The following is a 19,094-nucleotide window of genomic DNA, read 5'->3' on the forward strand; positions in this document are numbered from 1 at the left end:
AAATGAGAGATAAGGAGCCCAGAAACCACAACATGGGGAGGCCGGATGGATTCCCTGGTCTTTGATCTTCTCCGAAAGAAACCCCCTGACATAAATACTGCTACCACCAACCCCACTTGAGTCAGCTGCTGGCCAAGAACAAGGAAATCTGGGGACCTTCCTTGAGGAGGTCCCACTTCGGCTTGCATTATCCCTGGTCGTGGGGGCCCAGGGCAATTCCAGGTCCAGCCTGGGGTTCGTTCATTCTGGGGCGATCCGACCTCCGGAGCAAACACGCCGGCCATTGAGCCTGGGGTGAGCAGGGGCAGACAGAAGGGAGTGCAAGAATGTAATCCTGGTCTTTCCCTGCCTACCGCCTTTTCCAAACTTGCAGAAGAAGGTTCTAGCATGTGGGAGCCTGGGGACCAGCATTTAGATGTGCAGTTAGTGCATACACACACGTACTACATATAAGCACATGTGTGTTCTGTTAGTACGTACACACACAGCCAGCACATACAGGTGTCCGTGAGGCGACCCTATGTGAAAACTAAGCTGAAGAACAGAATCAGTCCACTTCCATGAGGGGTCCCGGCGCCAACTACCAGGTGAAGATTCGAACTCCAGTCTGAGCGCCCACCTGCCTTCAAATGCACCTCTCAAAGGGCAAGCTGGACCAGCAACACGGTCACTTACAGGACAGGGGACCTTTGCCAGGAGCTAGTGCCAGAGACCCTGGGTCCCCTGGTGTGGGAGGCTGAATGTCAACATCCTAACCCCCGCCTTATATGATGGCAACATGGACTTTGCAGGTGTGATTAAGGATCTTGAAATGGGGGGGGGGGGCGCCTGGGTGGCTTAGTCGGTTAAGCGTCCGACTTTTGCTTAGGTCATGATCTCGCGGTTCGTGGGTTCGAGCCCCGCGTGGGGCTCTGTGCTGACTGCCAGCTCAGAGCCTGGAGCCTGTTTCAGTCTGTGACTCCCTCTCTCTCTGACCCTCCCCTGCTCATGCTGTCTCTCTCTCTCTCTCTCCTAGAAATAAAAAAAAAAAAAAAAGGATCTTGAAATGGGGAGATTACCCAGGCAGGTCAGCGTCCTCACGGGGTCCTTAGAAGACGGAGGCAGGAGTTTAGAATGCGTGGAGCAAGACAGGTTGGAGCGATGCGAGAAAGCGGTTGGCGGGGAAGACGAGCAAGGTGGCTTTAGAAGCTGGAAAGGTAAGTAGATTCTCCCCGGAAGCTTCCAGAAGGAACGCAGCCCTGTCTGTACCTTGAACTCAGACTTCTCACCTCCAGAACTGTCCAGAGAATAAACCTGTGTTGCTTTCAGCCCTGAAGTCTGTGATCATTTGTTTCCGCGGCCATAAGAAACTCACACGCCAGAGGTGCTTCCTGTCGGAGGGAGGGAAATTTACCGCCAGGGAGACGCTCTTGGGTGGCGGTGGTCACAGTACGCGGTGACTCATGGAGGACCCACCGAGAGGCTCAGCTTGAAACAGGTGTGCATGAAGGACCGGGGCACTCGTGATTGTCACTTCCGGAGCTCACAGCAGTGACTGGGGACCTTGGGCCCCACAGAGGCCAGACTATAAAGGGAAAGGGACCGGCAGCCTTCAGGCCCCTCCCTCTCACCTGAGGACAGCCACCTGCTGTGAGGATTTATCCAGGCCTTCGCTGCATAGCGTCTCACTCCCCCTGTCACACCCTGACCTACAGCATCTCAGGGGCAGGTGCTGCTGTATCCCAAAAGGGTGGGAGCCAGTGCTGTATCACCAGACCCAGAGGAGGGCCGCAAGGGAGACCTGGGGGCCACGTGACCGGCGGGCAGGGCAAACATTCGCCTCCAGCTGCTTCGGCATTAGAAGCCAATGCAGGGCCCCCCTGGGTGGCTCAGTCAGTTAAGCGTCTGACTTCAGCTCTCACCATCTCATGGTTTGTGAGTTCGAGCCCCACATCAGGCTGTCTGCTGTCAGCACAGAGCCTGCTTCAGATCAGATCCTCTGTCTCCCTCTCTCTCTGCCCCTCCCCTGCCCATGCTCTCTCTCAAAAATAAACGAAGAGGAAGAGGAGGAGGAAGAGGAGGAGGAAGGGGAGGAGGAAGGGGAGGAGGAAGGGGAGGAGGAGGAAGAGGAAGAAGAGGAAGAGGAAGAGGAAGAAGAAGAAGAAGAAGAAGAAGAAGAAAGCAGCAGCAGCAGCAGCAGCGGAAGCCAGGACGCCTGGGTGGCTCAGGTGGTTAAGCGTTCAACTTTGGCTCAGGTCATGATCTCACAGCTACAGAGTTCAAGCCCTGTGTTGGGCTCTGTGCTGACAGCTCAGAGACTGGAGTGTGCTTTGAATTTGGTGTCTCCCTCTCTCTCTGTGCCCTTTCCCTACTTGTTCTCTCTCTCTCTCTCTCTCAAAAATAAAGATTAAAAGAAAAAACTTTCAGCATAAGACAGAAACACTGTGGGGAGCAGGGAACACATGTGGTCAAATACCAACTCAGTCACAGAAGTTAGGAGAAGACCGTGATGTCAGGAATGACACCTGCCCCATGTGGCATCTCCCTGAAGTGTCCTTTGGCTTGATTNCCTAAGCAAAAGTCGGACGCTGAACCGACTAAGCCACCCAGGCGCCCCAAACATTTTCATATTAATCATATTTTACATGGAAATGAATACAGGCATATCTGGAACTGAATACAAAGTTTGCCTCAACTTTTAGAAGAAGAGAGTTCCTACGACAGGCCATGACCCCAGATACTCCCTCTGCCTCCCAAGGGACACATTCCCTTTCCTTTGTCCTTAACAAACTTGTCAGAAGGAAGTTTGAGAACCTGGTTTAGGGAAAAGTGCCAAACACTGGAGGCTTCTCAAGTGTGTCTGCCTCATGGGGTGGCCAGCAATTAGCTGTATCATGTTAGTTGTGTACTATATGTTATATATTGTTAATATATATGTTCTAATATATTATATAACATAAATTATATAACATATAATATATGACATCTAATATGTAATATATGACATATACTATATACTATACGTTATAGAGTAGAATGTTATATAATATAGGTCATATATATGTAATATATAGAGTATATGTACTATATATCATATATTGTTATAGTATAATGTTATATAATGTTATATAACAATATCTACACATACATGTATTTTACACATATATACTAAGTCAGTCGTGTCTCTAGGCCTGTTTCCTCATCTGTACCACAGAAATAAGAACTCATACTAGTCTTGATTAACGGGCTTCCTTGCACTCACAAAGGATGTAACTCAGGATCCCTAAGCCCAGAGGCAGAACACAGCTCTGCTGGGCAACAGGCCCCTCAAGCCGTCTGCTCAGGCTCCTGGGCTCCTCAGTGACATCTGGTCTACCCCACCAGTCAGGGCTCAGGCCAGCCCACAGCTGCCACCAAGCACAGCACCCAGCACGGGAACCAGAGAGGGGCCTTGTGGGGCTCAGGGCCGTTTCTGGAAGCCTCTCTGTTGATGAAGGCATCACGGACACCAGTCAGTTCCTCACGCTCTCTGTGTCTCCCAGCATGAAGCATGAGCTGGGTAACAGCAACGCGGGACACTTCACACAGACAGCTGGGCCAGCACTTTGGAAAACAGGCATTATTTTTAATAACGTGGAATATGCATCCAGCCTCGAGCCCAGAAATTCCACTCCTGGAAATGCAACGGAAGAGAAATGGAAACATATGTCTCCACAGAAGACCTGAATCTGAATGTTCACTGTGGCTCTTTTTTACAGTGACAAACGGGAGATGACGCAATGTCCGTTAGCAGCTGAGTGGATATACAAACTATGAGACACCCCCCCAAAAATAGGCTATTCAACAATAAAAAGAGATAAACCAATTACAGATGCAAACATACGGAGAGATCTCAAAAATACTATGCTGAGTGAGGGAAGCCTTATGCAAAGGGCCACATCCTATAGGACTCTAGGTATAGGAAACTGTAAAATAGATGAAAGTAAGTAAGCGATTGTGACAGAAAGCATGTCAGTAGGGGCTCGGAGGGTGGGGTATGGACCACAGGGTCACACAGGAAACTTTCTGGAATAATGGGAATGTTTTCTATTTTGAAATTGGGGTGGCGTTAAGTAGAGATATATACTTATTAAAATCCATCCACTATACACTGAAAACGAGCGTACTTTATTATACGGAAATGACACTGCCATAAAGTAAACAGAAAAAAATGAGAGACAGAAGGGGGAAGGGGAAGACGGAGGGGAGAGATGGAGGGAGGGAGGGGGGAAAGGGGAGGGGAAGAGGGAGGGCCATGGGTGGGAAGCAGGGAGACGGAGAGGGGTCTGATGTCTTCAATGGCATGTTCCCTTTTGGGGAGGCCAATGCATCATTTTCCTGCTCCTAAAATCATCCACCCCACTGTTCACACAGTCACTACGAAACAGAGTTGCGTGTCGAAGGACACCGTGGCGACACTGATTTTGTTTTTAAAGAAGAGGAGAAGATCTGCCCACCTACCCCGGTCCAGCACCTTGAAGGCTCAGCAGCTACCCTAACCAACACCCCAGCCAACACCCTACTCCAGCTCTGCGGTGGCTTCTGTATTATTGGTGGGTGGGTAGGTGTCTGGCCATACTGGATGGGGAAATATTTCGACTGCCCTCCTCCGCCAGAGCAATATAAATTCGGGATAATCTACAAGCATATGGTGATTAAAAGAACATGCAATTTGTCAGAATGGAGTCACATCAGTGGGGAAAAAACCCCCCACAGAAGTGGGATGTTTTTAGTCAGAGGCCATGCAAAACTCTTCAGGGAGTTTTCTCCTTGTGAGCACTTTGACCCTAATTGCAGACTTGGATCTTGCTTCCAGACCAACGTGGTAAATGTAGGGAAAGGGAGGGAGGCTTGGAAGAATAGAAAGAAAACCACATCTGGTAACTGGAGGCCAAGGATGAGATATGGGAGCACGAGGCGCTCTCAGGGAGAAATAGAGGCCCCCTCTTCTGTGGAGCCAAGGGAATCCAGCGCTCCACCCCATTAAATAAAGTGAGATGAGAGAGAGCCCTGGTTGTCAGTCCTTATAACGATAAGCCATTGAGGCTCACGTACTGGGGACGCGGACAGACGACAATGGTGTTCTGTCCAATATATTCGGCAAGGATTAACTCCCCGTAACAGGTGTTTGGAGGGCCAGCATCAGTGCACTTGTGCAGATCAGCCCAAGAAAATAACTTCAGGTCTCAAATTTCTTTATGTGAAACAGGGACCCAGTTAATGAGGATCGTCTGACTCCAGAGGCTAGCCTTGCGTGAGGTTAGAGGCTCACTGTGCCTTAATCATATGAATTCGAATCTTCAGGGCTTGAAAAAAAGGAAAAGAGGGCTGTTAGAAAATAAAGGAGAATTGGCCAGTAGAACTTCAGGTAGGAGGGGAAGACTTGTTTGGACCCTGATTTGAGAAGCTAACCATAAGACAGCATTCTACAATCCAAGAAACCCGAATGTGAACTGTGTGGTAGATAAAAGCAGGGAATGTTGTTCATTCTTATGGGTCCAAGAGTGGCTTGGAGGCTCGTTAGAAAGATAAGAAAGAAAGCAAAGGGAGGTGGGCGCCTGGGTGGCTCAGTCGGTTAAGTGTCCGATTTCGGCGCAGGTCATGATCTCACAGTTGGTGGGTTCAAGCCCCGCGTCGGGCTCTGTGCTGACAGCTCGGAGCCTGGAGCCTACTTCAGACTCTGTGTCTCCCTCTTTCTCTGACCCTCCCCTGCTCATGCTGTCTCTCTTTCACAAATAAATAAAAACGTTAAAAAAAAAAAAAAAGCAAAGGGAGGAAGGAAGGAAAGAAAGAAATAAGAAAGAAATCAACAGCCACTGCATTAGGTATTTTCAGGTGGAAAGTAAGTACTTTGGATGGTGTGACACTATTTCAAATTTCACAGAAACATTAACAGTCTGAAAACTGAAGTAGAAAAGCAAGTTCATTTACAACGGCACTGAGAAGGATGAAATGCCTCGAAATAAACTTAAGAAGTGCAAGACTTGTACTCTGAAAAGGGAGAAACACCGTGGAAAGAAATTAGCAACGATATAAATAATGGAAAGCCTTCCTGTGTCCTTGGGGCAGAAGGCTTCATATTGTTAAGGTGGAACGCTGCCCAAATGGATCTACGGATTCAATATAATTTCGACTGAAATTCCAGCTTCCTGTTTTGTAGAGATTGGCCAGCTGATCTTAAAATTCATATGGGAAGGCACCATGAATGGTAAAAACAATCTTTTTTATTTATTTTTTTATCTGAGAGAGAGAGAGTGCAGAGGAGGAGTAGAGGGAGAGAGAGAAAGAACCTTCATCCTAAGAGGGGAGCCTAACATGGGGCTCCATCCCACAAACCTGGGATCACGACCTGACCGGAAATGAAGACTCAGCTGCTCAACTGACTGAGCCACCCAGGCTCCCTGAACAGTCGAAACATTCTTCAACACGAACAGAGCTGGAAGACTTGTAATTTACAATATGACACTTACTACAAGGCTATAGTAATCAAGATGCTATGGTAATGGCGTAACCATGGGCAAATCAATCAATGGCATAGAATGAGGAATTGAGAACTAAACCTGCACAGGTATGGTTAATTGATTTTCAACATGGGTGCTAAGGCCCTTCAAGGGGGAAAGAATCATTTTTTCAGCAAGTGATCCTGAGACCACTATATATCCACAAGCAAAGAACCTGGATCTTTAGCTTCTACCATACACACAAATTAACCAAAATGGATCAAAGACCTCAATGTAGGAGCTAAAAATATAAAACTGTCAGAACAAAACACCAGAGCCAAACCTTGAGATCTTGCATTAGCAGATTTTGACAGTAGCATCTGAAATACGTGGGCTTGCTCCTCATTTCTGCCATTGCTATGGCCAAGTGGGTGGCCTGAGTTCCCTGAGCGTCACTGGGAATGAAGACCCGATCGTCATCACAGGGCTGATGAAGAACTGTATGAGGTACCACTCTCCCGACAGCTCCCAGACTATGAACAATGTGAGTTAGCTGCTGGGCACGTTCTCAGTACAAGATTTAAAAAAGAATTTCCAATTTACAGTGCTGGGTTTGAATTGTCTGCAAGAGTTTTCGGGAGATCGGTAGCATATAACAGTTTTCAAGGTTTAAAGGCCCCAAGGGGCCCCTGGGTGGCTCAGTTGGTTAAGCGTCCAACTTCAGCTCAGGTCATGATCTCGTGGTTTGTGGGTTCAAGCCCCACGTCAGGCTCTGTGCTGACAGCTCAGAGCCTGGAGTCTGCTTCAGATTGTGTCTCCCTCTCTCTCTGCTCCTCTCCCACTCACACACTCTCTCTCAAAAATAAATATTTAAGAAAAAAATGTTAAAGGTCTCAAGAGTGGCACATGGACTCCTGGGTCAAATTCCACCTGAAGACATTGCTTCTGGAGCACCTAAGGTTTTAAAATTTTTGAATTTAGGTCCTTTTACATAGGTTGCCTCACCTCAGTGAGTCCCATGCCGCACAAGCCCATCCCACTTGTTTATATCATTACCCCATTCCTGAAGGTGATTACATTTCTCAACTCTATCTCAAATGCTGGCAAATCTCTTTGTTAGTTAACCAACCTTCTTCCTACAAAGGTTTGAAGAGCCTCTCTTCTTTTAAAGGTTTTTCATTTGGGGGGCGCCTGGGTGGCTTAGTCGGTTAAGCGTCCGACTTTCGCTTAGGTCATGACCTCGCGGTTCGTGGGTTCGAGCCCCGCGTTGGGCTCTGTGCTGACTGCCAGCTCAGAGCCTGGAGCCTGTTTCAGAGTCTGTGTCTCCCTCTCTCTCTGACCCTCCCCTGCTCACGCTTTCTCTCTCTCTCTCTCTCCTAGAAATAAATAAAACATTTAAAAAAAAAAAAAAAGGTTTTTCATTTGGGGGAAGGTTTATAAAGTTCTTTTTTTTTTAATTAAAAAATATTTTTTTAAGAGAGACAGAGCATGAGAGCATGAGAACATGTGCACACAGCTCAGAGGGGCAGAGGGAAAGGGAGAGAGAGAATATTAAGCAGGATCCATACCTAGCACAGAGCTAAACATAGGGCTGGATCCCATGACCTGATCTTGACCTAAGCTGAAATCAAGAGTTGGACTCTCAAGTGACTGAGTCGTCCAGGCGCCCCCTAAATATCTCTTTAATATCTTCAATAATGTAAAATATAAAGTTCTAAAATATCTGAAAAGATAACATAGGCCAGTGTTGCTCCAATAGAAATGTAACAAGAAATGTGAGCCACGTGTGTGATTTTGAAGTTGCTGGTAGCCACATGAAAAACATCAGAAGAAACTGAGTTGATCTTGATAACACATTTCTTAGTCTATATATAGATATAGTCTATATGGATATATATATCCATATAGACTATATAGATATCTATCTATCTATCTATCTATCTATCTATCTATCTATCTATCTATCTATCTATATCTCCAGCATGTAATCAGTATAAAAATGGGAGAGGCTTTATCTCCTTCCCACAGAAGTCTTTGAAATCTGGTGTGTGTCTTATGCTTATTTACACCTAAGTTTGGAATGGCTACATTTCAAGTGTTTAATAGCTACATGTGGCCAGAGGCTCCGGAACTGAGCAGAAAGAGATAGAAGCAACCAATCATGCAGGGTAAGACCTTAAGGGGAGAAGTGGGTTATGCAGGAAGAGAATAGCTACGTTGGAAAGTACTGAAGTGGCAGATTATGGGGCTTCGGTGGTTCTGGCGGTGACAATGGTCATGTTGAAGCTTCTAAGGAGTGAAACAGACCATGCAGGGCAGAGGGGGAGGGGAAGGCATCGAGGGCTCCTATTTCTGCTGCTGTATTCCCCGTGTGCTGGGGTTGAGGGGGGGCAGGTTGGAAAGGAAGACAAACAGAAAAGAATAGAAGGTGGGGCTGAGAGACCACCCTCCCTAATATTTATCTCTGTTTCAAGTGCTGGCGCAAGTCCTCAGTGGCTCCCAGGATCCCCAGGCCAGGGGGCTGCCTGCCAGGGCGGGGGTTCCTGCCCTTCCTGACCGCCTCTCCAGCTTCTGAGGCAGCCTTCTCGATCTCCAAAGAACAGGCCTTCTGCTCCTGCTATTCAAGGAATATTATGTTCTCCCAACTGTGATATTTTGGGCCGTTTTGGCAGGAGGTGGGATGGGCAGGGGTGGAAATAACTCACGAATGTTCTCTGAACAAGGAACCAGGAAAGCGCGGACATCTGGCTCCGGGATTTTGCTGGCTCCAGGATGTCACCGTAAACCCACTAACACTAATTGCTTTCACGACTGCTCCCATTTCTAGTGGAAATAAAATGCCTCTCCAGCTAATGGAAAATGAAACACCCATTGGCTGTTTGCTTACCAGGTTACCAGCTCTTACTAGGTAAGAGCTCTGTGCACCAGCACTGCTGCCCCGGCCCCCATCCTGAAACCCTCTGAAGCACCTCTTGTACAAGACTGTAAGGGCTCCATGCATAAAGGGTAACAAAGGCTCAGAAAGGTTACCTGCATCCCTGCCTGGGCTGCAGAACCCCTTAGTCCTAGACTAAACGGATGAAAGAGGAAAGCAGACAGCTGTCTCTCTCCCTCAGAAATACATAAAAAACACTAAAAAACTAAAAAAAAAAAAAGAGGAAGGCAGAAAGAAGAGAGACCGAAAAGAAAAGGAATACTACCTGTTTTTTTCCCCAATGCATATTTAGTTTTTATTATTATTATTTTATTATTTTAAGGTTGGTTACTTTTTGAGAGAGAGAGACAGAATGCGAGAGGGAGAGGGGCAGAGAGACAGGGAGACACAGATTCGGAAGCAGGCTCCAGACTCTGAGCTGTCAGCACAGAGCCTGATGTGGGGCTCGAACTCACGGACAGTGAGATCATGACCTGAGCCGAAGTCAGATGCTTAACCGACTGAGCCACCCAGGCACCCCCTTTTTTTAATTATTATTATTTAAAAAAATTTTTATGCTTGTATTTTGTTTTTGAGAGACAGAGTATGAGTGGGGGAGGGGCAGAAAGTGAGGGAGACATAGACTCCGAAACAGGCTCTAGGCTCTGAGCTGTCAGCACAGAGCCCAACGCGGGGCTCTAACCCGCGAACCTTGGGATCATGATCTGAGCTGAAGTTGGACACTTAATGGACTGAGCCACCCAGGCACCCCTGTTTTATATTTATTTTTGAGAGAAAGCGTGAGCAGGGAAGGGATAGGGAGAAAAGAAGATGGAGGATCGAACCCAGGCTCTGTGCTAACAGCAGTGAGCCCAAATGTGCGGCTCAAATTCATGAACCTGAGCCAAAGTCAGACACTCAACCAACTGAGCCACCAGGCGCGCCAATCCTACTTGTTTTTAATTCATGCTTCCAGGCATGTTTTGGGTCTCCTTACCTGGCCTAGATACAGAGATCTGAAGCTCAGCTTCTGAATACAATTTGACCGCCAAAGAAAAGAAAATATAGGTCCATCTGAAACTGGGATTTAGGGCAATGGCTCTCCACCCACTGGGTCTAATACAGTTGTCCTTTAAAACGATTTACTGTTATAAGTCACTGGACAGCCTTGACAGTCCTGTTCTAGCTTGGCTGACTGTGTTTACCCGTCAATTACACAATGTGGTAACGAGTACTTTATCTATCTCTCTACTGACCATCGGCAGGACTGCATCTTAAATATCACTTCATTTTCAGTGCCTAGTGCAAATCGTAAGCGTAGTGGAGGCCCCTAGCTGTCTCTCCTCACCTGCCAATGGTTGTAGTAACAGAACCGTTTGTTGTTAGCTGGGCACACAGTCGGCAACAATAAAAACTACATTTCCCAGTATCCTTTGCAGGTACGTGTGGCCATATGACTAGGTTCCAGCCAATAGGGTATGAGTGGAAGTGTGATGTGTCAGCTTCCCATGGTGCCATTCAACATTTCCCATCTTTCTCTGTGGATCCTCACAGGGAGTGAGGCCACGTTAGGCCACGTGGGTGACGACTACATCCTATGGATAGCGGAGCGACAAGACAGAGATCCCCGGATCCTCGATAACATGGAGGTGCCAGACTGCTTTTAGGGGGACTGGTCATGTGAGGCAGAAATAATTATTTTGGATCTGGGTTAGAGCAGCTGAAATTGTATGCCGAGGATTTACTTGTTGAAGAGGAGAAAGGAAAACATCCATACAATAAGTCAGAATTCCACCGTGAGGGTTATTTTGTGGGTCAACGTGAATATACCATGAGTATCCAGGCATCTACTCAAACATTACTCTAGATGGATCTGGGAGGGTACTTCTGGATGAGATTAATGTCTGAATTGGTAGACTGAGTAAAGCAGATCGCCCTCCCTGGTGAGGGTGGGCCTTATATAATCAGTTGAAGACCTGAATTAAAAACCAAAGGACTGAGTGAGAGGGAACTCCTCTTTTCCTGCCTTTAGGCTTGAACTTGGGTCTCAAACGTGCCAGCTTTGGACTAGAACCTACACCATTGGCTCCCCTTGTCCTCAGGCTTTCTGACCTGGACTGGAACTACACAATTTACTCTACTGAGTTTCCACCCTTCTGACCGCAGATCTTGGGACTTCTCAGCTTTCATAACCGTGTAACCCAATTCTTTTATTCCTGACAACCATGGGCCCGGCTAAAAGTGAATGGTTCTGCTACTAGAAAGGAAGACGAGAACTGATTGGGGGGAGGGGAGGGATAGCCATGGGTCTGTGCTATACCAGTCATTCACCAGGACCCGTGCTAGGTGCTGGAGATGGTGACATGTGAGATGCGGGCTAGCCAACAGTCAGTGGAGAGATAGACACTGGGGACTGTGTAATTATACCATCCGTGATATCTCCCTCTCTTTCTCTCTCTTTCTGTCTCTCTATCTATCTCCATCTCTCCCGTTGGCTCTGGCTCTGTTTCTCTGGAGAACTTTGACTACTACACCCACTATTTGGCTTTCATCCTGGACAGCCAGCCTCCGGCTGATGAAGAATCTCACATCCCTAACTGCACTACAGGCTCCCGGGCTGCAAAGGTCCACCTTCCTCACCACCTTCTTGTGTCTCCACCTCTCTCTGTATGCTGCCTCCTCTTCCATGGCTGGATACAGAGCAGAACCCTTGACCAGACTGACTTAGACACTTGAGATAAAGATCACATTAAAAGCAAAGCCCTTTGTCATGTCCCTTGGAATGCTTTTGAACCATTTGGTTACAATGGCTGAAAAAAATTATCCGAGATGGCCAAGTCCAAAGGGCTTATCTTGGAATCAAAACCTCTAGCACAGAGACTGGGTTTTGTATAAACACGTTCTGCGTAGCTGTGAAGTTCTGTGGGGCAAGCTTGGGGGGAAACGAAGATGAAACGGGGCTCAGTGGAGCAGCTATTACAACAGGGTCTAGTCCGCTGGTTTTTCCTGAGTCACTCCGTTTCATCAGGACGGAACTGCAAACATAAACCCTCTGTTTAATGTAGACAGTGAGGAAATAGAGTGACTCCTGCCCGAGCCAACCGCCTCCCTTCTCACATGCACCCGATGGACTCGCCAAGATTGCCCAACCAAAGAGTGAAAGTTCGCCGAATATCTCTTCCTGGGTCACCTGCCAACGGATGGGAGCGCTTGGCGTGGCTCCCGGGAAAACTGCGATCTGGCAAAGGTATGTGAGAAATGTGCCCTTCCCTCCCGACCACTGCAGAAGAGAGCTGCCAAGAGCCCTTCCAAGCGGCGTTTGGTCTGTCTTCGGTGTCGAGCGTGTTTATGAGCCAACGTATTCTCTCCCTGGCTCAGGAAATAGCCGCCTGATCAGAACACAATTGAACGCGACCTTGGGCCCAGCTGTGGTCGCAGAGGTTAATTTCCTTTCCCGCTTAGGGCAGGACCCCGTTGGAATTGTCTCGCTTTGCCTAATCAAATTTTCTGCACAATGTAGCAAGGGCCTTATCTTGGGCAGTGAGGCAAAAACTTCCCTTGCTCCTCCTCGTGGTTTGAAGTGGAAGTTTGATAAAGGGCACATTTTGCTTTAAAAAACAAACAGAAAACAGCATTCACGGCGAGGAGAAAGTGCTGCTTCTACTGGTGGCTGTTATTCTAGTAAACATGTGTACTCGCCTGTGAAGCCCACCCCCCACCCCCTCCTGCTCCCCAGTCCCACCCCACCTTCTCACCCCCACCCCGGGACCTGGGAGGGAGGAAAGATAAAGCAGGCACGTAAAGGAGCTCAGGTGAACGACTTAGGACCTGAAAGAAAGTAGGCCAGTGGGTTGAAATAAAATCCAGCCACGAGCAAACAAAAGGCTTAATAAACAGGAGATAATCTGATGCCAGCACAGTCCTGGGGCCGTCAACCCCTCAACACTTTCCTGGCCAAGGGTACTCTATGCTCACCTGCTTCAGACAGCTCTGTAGAGTGAATAGAGGGGCTGATATATTCACCCACATATATATTCATTTAGTTTGGAATGACTTCATTGCTTTTTGGAAGAAAGGATACATGTTCCCCCTTTTTTTTTTTTAATTAAGAAACACAGAAAAATCTGAAAAGGAAAATGGAGGGGCGCCTGGGTGGCTTATTCGGTTAAGCGTCCGACTTTCGCTTAGGTCATGATCTCGCGGTTCGTGGGTTCGAGCCCCGCGTGGGGCTCTGTGCTGACTGCCAGCTCAGAGCCTGGAGCCTGTTTCAGTCTGTGACTCCCTCTCTTTCTGACCCTCCCCTGCTCACGCTGTTTCTCTCTCTCTCCTAGAAGTAAATAAAACATTTAAAAAAAAAAAAAAAAGGAAAAAGGAACTTGAAATCCCACCACCTGTCAAGAACCTATCCGTAGTTAGGTGACTGGAATCCAGTTATCTCTTGATGCACGCAGACACGGAGGAAGACAGATTTAGGGGAAGAAATAATATTAACAGGACTACACCACACACTATCTTTAATAAAGAGGATTTCGTGATTTAAAACGCAACAGAGAGAAAAGAAATAGACTGGGGCAGAATCTGAAATATTTCTGAAATAATACAGACTTCCAGCCCAGTAGGGGGAACGTCCAAGGCGAACTGAGGTAAATGGTATTAGAGAGGCAGATAACACAGGGAAATAAAGCCCCAAACCCTAAGCGATTTGATGGTGTTCTCCTCGGCTCACTCTGGAGAGATGCCTTCAGCTGAGAGAAGAGGTCCCAGCCACTCCGGACTCTGTTCTGGAAGCCCAGGGCCCAGGCTCTCACGGTACGGCTGCCTCACCGGGTATCTGGGTTGATTTTCTGATCTCTTAAGAAGGGACCATCCACCTACCACCAGGTGAATCCCAAAGGCAACAATGAAGTGTGGAAAGAAAGGTGTTAATGGGAGAAAAGTGGGAAGGCACTGGGAAGTTCTGAGTTCGTGTCGGGGGCTCCCGGGACAGGCCAACGGAGGTCTGGGCACCTGGGATCAAAGAAGAGAAGGAAGGAAGGAAGAGAGCATAGGAGGTAAAACCAAAGCCTTCCCTACCCCAGGCCCCACCTCCCACCCTCCACCTCAGGTAACTAAGGCCAGGTAAGGACTCACACAGCGCAGCAGTTTAACTGCCAGGAGATAGCGGGCAGTGCTTTCAAAGTGACCGTGACCTCCTCCATCACCGCCTGGGGAAGCCTTGAGCTTTCCCGCAGGAAGAGCCCAGGGTCCTACAAATGGCTGAGTGTGCATGGGATCCTGTATGCTTGCTGTCACCTTCTCATGGAGAGGGAGGGAGGGAGGGAGAGGCAGCAGAAGGCAGGCTCCAGGCAAAGAAACACCTTGGATCAAGAAGGATGAGTATGGGGGAGGGGAAGGGGGGTGATAGGCATGGAGGAGGGCACTTGTGGGGATGAGCACTGGGTGTTGTATGGAAACCAACCTGACAATAAACTATTAAATAAAAAAAAAAAAGAAGGCAGCGGCTGTGAAAACAGCAGCTTCCGGCCCTGAGGAATCACACCCAGGGCTGCGGGGCCTGCCTCGTCTATTGCCCAGCGGGGACTGCACCGACATCAGCTGCCCATCCGCACGCGGCTGTAACTTGTGGCCTGCTCACACGCAGTGACAGAGCGCCACTGGAGAATCTCCTTCCCACAGGTGAAGGCCTGTCATCACAGGCTGTGAGGGGCACTAGACGGGAGCATAAAAGAATAACCCAAAATTTCCTTCTCTCTGATGAACAGGGATTAGGCCTCTCCCCACCCGTCCAGCGACACCCCTTCCAGTGAGAAACGCGGGCGAAGCCTCTGCTTCTGCGTGGGGAGACTGTGCGCACGCACTGTGGGCCTCAGCCTCAGGCCGGCCAGTGTCTGTATTCTAGCTGTCGGAGTCAAAGTACTTTGGCTCCTTGTGCCTCTGTTTCCTCGTCTGTGAGGTGAGGGATGTACCAGTAGCCACCTTACAGCTACTGCAGAGGACACGGCGCACACAAAGTGTCAAACGCAATTCCAATACACAGTAAGGCCACTGTGACCATTACTATTAGCGCCCAAGTGTTACGGGCTAATTCGTATCTCCCAAAATCCATGTTTTGTGTTCCTAACCGAGGACCTCGGAATACAATTATATGTGGAGATAAAACCTTTGGGTTTTTTTTTAATGTTTCCTTATTATTTTTGAGAGAGAGAGAGCACGAGCAGGGGAGGGGCAGAGAGAGACAGAGGATCCAAAGCAGGCTCTGAGCCGTCAGCACAGAGCCCGACATGGGGCTCAAACTCATGAACCACGAGATTATGACCTGACCTGAAGTTGGATGCTCAGCCGGCTGAGAGAAGGTCTTTAAAGAGGTAATTAAGGTAAAGGAAGTCATTAGGGCCCATGACTGGTGTCCTTATAAGACAAAGAGATTGGGACACGCACAGAGGGAAGACCCCGTGAGGACCCAGAGAGAACATGGCCGTCTACGAGCCAAGGACAGAGAGATCGCAGGAGAAGTCAGCCCTGCTGACACCTTGACCTTGAACTTCCGGCCTCCAGAGCTGCGAGCATATGAATCCTGCTATTTAAGGAATTCCCCCCCCGCCCCCCCCAGTGTGCGGTCCCCTGTAACGGCCACCAGCACAGACTGGTGCGTGCCAAGGTTGCCTGCTATTTTTAGCAGCGCTGATGCTCGCTCAGTATGAACCAGCATCGCATCTGAGTGGTGATATCGGCTCTAAAATATTTCAAGTGCTTTTAGCATCCACCCCTCCTCACACTTCCTGGTCTTGGATGGTGAGGGCATCAGCCTTTGGCTGCAGAAATCAGCGAGAACATGTCCGCTGCCTGCCTCCCCCCCCGCCCCGTGCCCCCCAGGCTCGCACAGCTCAGCACTCTGCGTCCTCTGAGCACCGTCCCCCTCCTTCCTCTGAAGCACATACGTGGTGACAGCATGCCTATGCCTCTCTGAAGGGGGGTCCTTGGAGCAGAGCCATGGCTAGACCCTCATGTGGGAAGCCCCCCAGGATGCCGTCTGCTCAGAGAGCGTATGTGTCTGAGGCCTGGGATGGGGGTGGGGAGCATGAGAGCAAGCGCGCTGGCTGTTTGCTCAGCGCTGTTCAGTCTGCCGAGCGGTGTCAGCGGCACCCAGTATGCTCACAAGAAGCCCAGAGGAACCTCACCTGCAGAAAGAGTGGCACCAGAGTCCTAGGCACACCCGCCCCCTCGGCTCCGTCACGGAGTCAGCCTTTCCCAACATGTCCCCCCGGAATGTCTCCACCCAACACTATGTGCCACTTTTGTGTGACATCCTCTTTTTTCTCATTAAATAAATTTTTTTAATGTTTATTTATTTTTGAGAGAGACAGAACGAGCGCGAGCAAGGTAGGGGTAGAGAGAGGGGGAGACACCGAATGCGAAGCAGGCTCCAGGCTCTGAGCTGTCAGCGCAGAGCCCAACGCGGGGCTCGAACCCACAAACCGCGAGATCGTGACCTGCGCCGAAGTCGGACGCTCAACCGACTGAGCTGCCCAGGCGCCCCGCGTCATTCTCATTTGTACGGCTGGCGGCCATGCAGCTTGGTGGAAAATTGGCCCATGGTGCCCTGACCATTTCATGCCCTCTTGGGGAGCAGGAAGAAGAAACAGAAGTGACCTGTCAGTCTTAAACATCTGCTTGGGGACAGGTCACCCACTAGCCATGGGCTGTTCAGCTTGGCACTGGCCTCCATTCCCGCGCCTGCCACCGAGGTGTACGTGAGCACAGCCACGGTCAGCATGTGCGACATGCGGTAAGTATACACGCCTCACCCAAAGTTAGTACAAACTAGAGATCTGATCCAAGAATAACCAATAAAACCCTTTCTAAGGGGAGGTAACCACTGTGACATTCCTCCGAAAGGGCATGGTGTTCCCCAATGGCTAGGATTTAGCTTTTTACTCGCCTCATCTAAGGTAAGCCAAGGGTGAGGCAGGCTGAAAAGAATGTCTGAACATTCTCAGACCAAAATGGGAGGGGTAAATAACCCAAACCAACAACCCCCCCCCCCCCCGCTGAAACCACTCTGAAGCATGTCTTGCCCCTTCCCTCCACGGCTGTACCAGCTACCACTCCCCTGCTCCTCGGGCAGCCCAACTCCTTCTCAAACAAGCGTGCGTGCAAGCCAACCTGCACCAAAGTGGAAATGACCCGGCGAATCAGACCCCAAAGCCCGGCCAAGCAAACCAGGTTCAATCTCAGAGCTCATTTTGGTTCTGTCTTCTGAACAGATTTCCTGAGAACGGTGGTCACCTTAGGAATTACAGGGCACAAAACACCCACTCTAGGGGCACCCGAGTGGCTCATTCTGTTAAGCGTCTGACTTCGGCCCAGGTCATGATCTCAAAGTTCATGAGTTCGGGCCCCCCATCAGGGCTCTCTGCTCTCAGCACAGAGCCTGCTTTGGATCCTCTGCCCCCCTCTCTCTGTGCCCCTCCCCACTCATGTTCTCTATCAAAAATAAACATTAAAAATTTTTTTAAAAACTGCACTCAATATAAAGAGATCAATATAAACTGCATAAGAATGCCATGCCCCTGACAACTCTTCCAAAATTCGGGCTCTAAGAGTCTAGAGAGGAGATTCTCATCTCCTTTACAGATAAAGGCTTTAATAGCAGCCCAGTGCAAGTCTCATCCATCTATGAAGGCTGCCACTCACGAGGAGGTTACTCTGTCCCCTACTCAGGCTAAGGGGCATTAAGCCACTTCTAAGCACCCATTAACATGCCCAGCGCTCTGGGGAAACTGGAGAAAAACCAAGCATGGGCCCTTCTCCGTAACATCTTGCAATCTGGAGGGAAGAAGAGATGTGCATATTTGGAAATGACTAGAGATGGCAGTACGGTCCCACTGGATGGAGGGTGCCAGGTTGTGTGACGCAGATCTGTGAGTGCTAGAAGAATCTGGAGAGGGCCAGAGTCAGCCAGCCCCGCTGCAAACACAATCAATGGAACAAAACTGACTGAAGAGGCCGCGAGCTGAGCTGTGTGTCTTCAATAGAAAGTGCGATGCATCTGGCAGCTCAGGGTGACCATGGCTCACTCGGGGCGGGGGCGGGGGTTGCACGCGGCCTGGTGTGGGGCTGAAGACAGCAAGTCTGAGAGCCCCTCTATGTGGGTTCAGTTCCCCCCACTTGCTGGGTGTGTAGCCCTGGGCCCCTCACATGATCTCTTTGTGCTTCCACGGCTCCATCTGTAAAATGGAGATGAGCAAAGAGTGCTGACATCATTGGGCTGTTGTGGAAACGTTTTAGCACAGCGCCTAGTAATACGCTTCGTAAATGTCAGCTGTTATTATCAGGGGCCTGAACTTCTAAAGGGGTTAACAGCAGGCATCAGGATATTCAGTCTAAGTCAAAAGACACATTATAGAAGCAGAACATTATTTTAAACAAGATTTTCTTGGGTGAGGGTTGGGGGACCCGAGAGTCCCGGGAATATGGTGTCAGTCAAACATGGCGTCAGTCGGAAGAGTAAAGGCTGTTGTAGCCGCAGCTGATATGGTGGCTGGAAACAGAATTGGCCTGCTGTTGCTGCTGGTGATCCACGGCCACAGCACCCAAGCAGGGAGTAGAGGTCTGAGCTGAAGAGAAAAGGGTGTCAGGGGTGATGTCCCCGAAGATGCAAGCGTCAAGGAAGGAGCTGTAAGGACTCACTCCACACCTGGCACAGCCTACATTCAGATCAT

General features: G+C 49.1%; 1 protein-coding gene across 1 annotated transcript in view; it reads right to left on the reverse strand.

Annotated features, from left to right (window-relative positions):
* Positions 1 to 19,094, reverse strand: part of GFOD1 (Gfo/Idh/MocA-like oxidoreductase domain containing 1) — a 113,372-nt gene that overhangs the window by 31,907 nt on the left and 62,371 nt on the right. The window lies entirely within an intron of this gene.

The sequence above is a fragment of the Crocuta crocuta genome, unplaced genomic scaffold (assembly GCF_008692635.1).
Source record: "Crocuta crocuta isolate KB4526 unplaced genomic scaffold, BGI_CrCroc_1.0 scaffold24, whole genome shotgun sequence".
NCBI lineage: Eukaryota > Metazoa > Chordata > Mammalia > Carnivora > Hyaenidae > Crocuta > Crocuta crocuta.